A 6,291-nucleotide genomic window follows, 5' to 3' on the forward strand; every position below is an offset into this window, starting at 1 on the left:
GAATAATATCCAAGTTTCAATTTCAGGTTTTAGAACAAAATATTGCTTCCACATTTCCATGTTCAGAGCGTCCTGCTCTTTTCCCCAAAATCAACTCTACTGGAAGTTTCCAAGAAGAAAGTCAGTATCAAAAGTTTGGTGCAAGTTTTATAATAAAATAAATTCCTCTCATTTGTATCCCACTTGTAAAGAAAATTTGCAGAGGCAAATAGAGAGCCTAAAGAGTCTTGAGGAAGTAGATCTTAGGTATATTTCTTTATGATATTAGACAGTTATCTGTGATAAATTAGTGCAGTCTTATACCCTTGTAGAATTATATTCAGGATTATAATTGGAAGGTTCCTAAACACTTACTTTTTTGAGAAGAAGGGTTTTGAAGCTGGCAGACTGGCATTCAAATCTTAATCTTACCATAAACCTTGGGAAAATACTGAAATTTTATGCACCTCAATTTCTTCACCTCTAAAATGAGAATAATAATAATAATGCTTTGCAGTGTTATTTTAATTAATGATATATAAAATGATGTATCTAGCAGATGGTAGATATTCAAAAAATGCCAGTCTCCCGTTTCCATCTTATTCTTTTGCTCAAGCAATTCATTAAGCTGCCTTCTCTGTCTCATTCCTCTTTTTTCAGTTTAAGTAATATTGTCACTATTTGTTTGTAGGTATGTTTCAGTCCTTAGTCTATAAACTCAGGGTATGTATTTATTTATCTTTGCATTTCCAAGAATAGCTCATACCCTGGCATTTAAAAGATATTTTAAAATATGTATAGAATAGAAATATAAAGTCTCACCTCTCCTATAAAGCACCCTTTGAGCAGCCTACCTCCTACTGATCCCTATTTTCACTAAAATTTAAAAAAAAAAATGAAAACACTATACCATCTGTTCCAACCTTTAGGCAATCATGAATTAGACACTCCATGTAATTTTTACTTTCATGTCAGTTTACCACATACAATTTAAGTCTTCTCTTATAAAATCTTCAAATAGTGATCGTAAGGTCTTTCTTTGAGGTGGTCCAGTATGTTACTTTATTGCTCCAAGCCTTGCCTAAAACAGTACCTGTACATGTAATGTACCTTCAATGGATAAAATAAGGAAGAGTCTCTGTAGGAGAAGAATGAAAGGTCAAGGAGCAAATTAAACTTTCATGGGTTAAAATGATCTGGTCTTTCTCCCATAATTTGGAAACTTGGAGTCTTAATATTAGGAAGTATTAGGTGTGCGTTTAGTTTTGAATGGTTAAATCTCATTTGTTGTAGTTTAAAATGGGAACTTCATTGCACTGTGATTGAAACATGGCCTGAGAAGTTTAGTAGAAAATCAGTTCTTGTAAAGCTAGTTGAAAAGTGATGGCTTTTTAATTGGAATTGTTTATAGTCACAGTCCATTCTTTAAAGCTATTTCAGGATTCAAACAAATGAGAACAACTTGAAGCCAAGAAACTGCATTCATCACAACAATAGTTAACTCACAATGCTAAATAGACAAGAAAATATTAACTTTGTGGGGGAGGTGAAGGAGTCATTTTCTTTAGTAAAATCGCAATTTAGGATTAAAGTGGGGCCTTGTAGAAGGGAAACAATGAATTTCCCAAACGCAAATGTTGATCTATTGACCAAGCAAGTTTACAGTTTAGATTCACTGACTGAAAAGCTGTTGCCCTCACAAAGCCTTCAGAAAGTCAAGTTCTTTCCATTTACCATGGAATTTGTCTAATCTGAGGTCCAATCACTTTGTGTCTAACAATTAGCCCAAACAAGTTTTTACATTTCCTAAATAATAGTGCACTTTAGAATTTCCTCAGGGCATCACTCCATTATTTAGCCAGTAACATTGCCAGAAAACCATTAAAAAATTTTGTGGAGGTCTTCCATTTGTTAGTTTTTCACAAACCGTTTTCTTTAGTTAAATAACTCTTTTCCTCCTTGACTTCTCAATGTTCTACAGTACTATATGTCTTAACTTCTTTACAACTGAACACAGCAATAAAACTAAGATTCTTTCCTTGTCTCTCTGCTGCTCATTGTATTTCCATTAGAATTTGTTTTATTTTATTTTTCTACTTAATCCTAAAGAAGTGATTCAGTTTATTTTGCAACAAGAAGGTAGAAATTATTTATTATCACAGTTCATTATTTTCTACAGTAGGTTTGCTATGATTGGTTATTCATTTTAATACAAAATACACTCACAAACAGAACAAAAATTTAAAAATTTAGCATCTAGCAAAATCAATCTATATGTAAGCATAAATGAGCAAAATAATTCTAAAAATGGGAAAAGTTCCCTCATTCGAGCTTTGCCTAGCTCCTTGTTACTAGTTTTAAATAGACATATATAAATAAATAATAATATATACACTTTACTTCCAATAAGACATATCGAACTAAGATATATTTATAGAAAACAAGTCTCACCTAGAATCAAAAGGGTATATATTCTTTTCCCAGTCTGAGACGATACATGCTGTATTATTATATTTTTTAATCAGGGTCTCACTCTGTCACCCAGGCTGGAGTGCAGTGGTATAAACATGGCTCACTGTAGCCTGGAACTCCTGGGCTCAAGAAATCTTCCCACCTCAGATTCCTGAGTAGCTGGGACTACAGGTGCATGCCACCACACCCAGCAACTATTTAAAAAAAAATTTTTTTTGAGACCGAGTCTCTCTCTGTCACCCAGGCTGGAGTGCAGTGGCACAATCTCGGCTCACTGCAAGCTCCGCCTCCCGGGTTCACGCCATTCTCCTGCCTCAGCCTCTGGAGTAGCTGGGACTACAGGCGCCCGCCACCTCGCCCTGCTAGTTTTTTGTATTTTTTAGTAGAGTCAGGGTTTCACCGTCTTAACCAGGATGGTCTGGATCTCCTGAACTTGTGATCCGCCCGCCTCGGCCTCCCAAAGTGCTGGGATCACAGGCGTGAGCCACCGCGCCCAGCTTAAATTTTTTATAGAGATAACGTCTAACTGTGTTGTCCTGGCTGTTCTCACTCTCCTATACTCAAGCGATCCTCCCACCTCAGCTTCCCCAAGTGCTGGAATTATAGGCATTAGCCACCATGCCCAAGCCTTATTGTATTTTTTGATGGCTAAGTTGCCATCCATTTTTATTTTTTCCGATAGCCTTTCACCTCTTTCACTGAAGTAAATATGATCTAATATTAAAGTTAAACATTCTCTAATCCTGGAATAGAGCATAAAGCAGCTCTCTCTTATTGTGGGAAACATAGACTGCCTGCAGAAGTTATGAAAAAGCCAACATCTACTTTTTAAACTAATGGTGATGATAATATAGAAATAAGACTATCTTTATATAATGCTTTAAAGTTGTGGTGAAGGACAAAATTATCATGTCATTTGAATATTACTGCACTGTATTGGATTTGTATTATAATTTTCATTATTAAGTATGAAAAGTGACATATGGAGGGGGTCAGTGGCTTTGATGAAGACCACAAATCCAATAATAAGCAGAACTGGAATCTAACTTAGGGATTCTCATCCTTAGCATAAGGTTTTCTCTATTACATCATTTTATTACACTATGTTAAATTAATTTATTAAAACATAAATAAGTATAATGATTTTACTACTTGGTGTATAGACTGATGCACAGACTGATGAAAATATATACAATCACATTTCTTAGTTTGGAAATCTAAATTTTCTCTAATATAAAACTTAGATTAAGTTTTATTTCAATACAATACACTTTATCAAGGGATAATTTACTTAAAATAAAATGCATCCCAATTTAGTGTATATTTTGATGAGTTTTGAAGAATGTGTACAGACAGGTAACTACCATCATTACCTCAAGACATGAACATTTTTATCACCTGAAAAAGTTCCTTGTGATTCTTCACAGTCAATCCTGTTTCACCCACATTAGCCCCAATCACCGATCTGCTTTCTACCTGTACAGATTGGAATTATCTTTCCTGAGTTTCATATGAATGACTCAAAAGTACCTACTCTTTTGTGCCTGACTTTTTTCAACATAATGTTTTTGAGATCATCCATGTTGTAAAGTTGTATCGACAGTTCATTCCTTTTTATTGCTTCTTAGCATTCAATTGTATGTTATGCTAACATGTTTATTTATCCATATGTTGATGGCTATTTGAACTGTTCCCAGATTTTGGCTATGGGAAATAAAAAAGCTATAAACATTTGTGTACAAGTCTCTGTGTGGGTGTGTGCTTTCATTTCTCTTGGGCAAATATCTAGAAATGGAATGGCTAAGTCATATGGTAAATAGCTGTTCAAATTTATATAAAACTGCTAAAATGCATTTTTCAAAGATTGTCATTTTATATTCCCATAGGCAATGTATGTCAGTAACCAGTTATCAATATTGGTATTGTTAATCTTACATTTTAACCATTCTATTGGGTTTGTAGTGGTATCCAATTATAATTTTAGTTTTAATTTCCCTGATGACTAATGATGCTGACATTTTTTCTAGGTGAAAATTGGTCATTTGTATATCTTCTTAAATCAAATATATATTTACATCTTTTTTCTAATTTAAAATTGATTCATTTTTCTTCTTACTATTGAATTTTAAGAGTTCCTTATATAGTCTAGATGTATTTCTTGTATTTCTGTGTTAAATATAATCATTTCCAATATTTTCTTCCAGTCTGTGACTTGCCTTATTTCATTATGGGTATGTTTTAAAGAGCAGTAGTTTTTCATTTTGATATATTCTAAATGTGAATATTTTTGTTATTCATACTTTTTTATGTTCTATATAACATATTTTTGCTAACCAACCTAAAATCATAAAAATATTGTTTGCTCTTCTGAAAGTTTAATACTTGTGTCTCTTAATTTTAGATCTATAATCTATTTTGAGTTGTTTGTTGTATGGTGTGAATTAAGAACAAAGTGGAGGGGGGCGGAGCAAGATGGCCGAATAGGAACAGCTCCAGTCTTCAGCTCCCAGCGCGAGCGACACAGAAGACAGGTGATTTCTGCATTTTCAACTGAGGTACTGGGTACATCTCACTAGGGAGTGGCGGACAATCGATGCTGGTCAGCTGCTGCAGCCCAACCAGCCAGAGCTGAAGCAGGGTGAGGCATCCCCTCACCTGGGAAGTGCAAGGGGAAGGGAATCCCTTTTCCTAGCCAGGGGAACTGAGACACACAACACCTGGAAAATCGGGTAACTCCCACCCCAATACTGTGCTGTACCAAGGGTCTTAGCAAACGGGCACACCAGGAGATTATATCCCACACCTGGCCGGGAGGGTCCCATGCCCACGGAGCATTCCTCATTGCTAGCACAGCAGTTTGCGATCTAACTGCAGTACAGCAGCGAGGCTGGGGGAGGGGTGCCCGCCATTGCTGAGGCTTAAGTAGGTAAACAAAGCTGCTGGGAAGCTCGAACTGGGTGGAGCTCACAGCAGCTCAAAGAGGCCTGCCTGTCTCTGTAGACTCCACCTCTGGGGACAGGGCACAGCTAAACAACAACAACAACAACAACAACAACAAAAGCAGCAGAAACCGATACAGACACAAACGACTCTGTCTGACAGCTTTGAAGAGAGCAGTGGGTCTCCCAACACGGAGGTTGAGATCTGAGAACAGACAGACTGCCTGCTCAAGTGGGTCCCTGACCCCGGAGTAGCCTAACTGGGAGACATCCTCCACTAGGGGCAGACCGACACCCCACACTTCACACAGTGGAGTACACCCCTGAGAACAAGTTTCCAAAGCAAGAATCAGACAGGTACACTCGCTGGTCAGCAATATTCTATCTTCTGCAGTGTCTGCTGCTGACACCCAGGCAAACAGGGTCTGGAGTGGACCTCAAGCAATCTCCAACAGACCTACAGCTGAGGGTCCTGACTGTCAGAAGGAAAACTAACAAACAGGAAGTTTCCAAAACCCCATCAGTACATCACCATCATCAAAGACCAGAGGGAGATAAAACCACAAAGATGGGGAAAAAGCAGGGCAGAAAAGCTGGAAATTCAAAAAATAAGAGCGCATCTCTCCCTCCAAAGGAGCGCAGCCCATCGCCAGCAACGGATCAAAGCTGGTCAGAGAATGACTTGGACGAGATGAGAGAAGAAGGCTTCAGTCCATCAAACTTCTCAGAGCTAAAGGAGGAATTACGTACCCAGCACAAAGAAACTAAAAATCTTGAAAAAAGAGTGGAAGAATTGACAGCTAGACTAATTAATGCAGAGAAGGTCATAAACGAAATGACAGAGATGAAAACCATGACACGAGAAATACGTGACAAATGCACAAGCTTCAGTAACTACTNG

Source organism: Rhinopithecus bieti, unplaced genomic scaffold (genome assembly GCF_001698545.2).
Source record: "Rhinopithecus bieti isolate Rb0 unplaced genomic scaffold, ASM169854v2 scaffold_28517, whole genome shotgun sequence".
Lineage (NCBI taxonomy): Eukaryota > Metazoa > Chordata > Mammalia > Primates > Cercopithecidae > Rhinopithecus > Rhinopithecus bieti.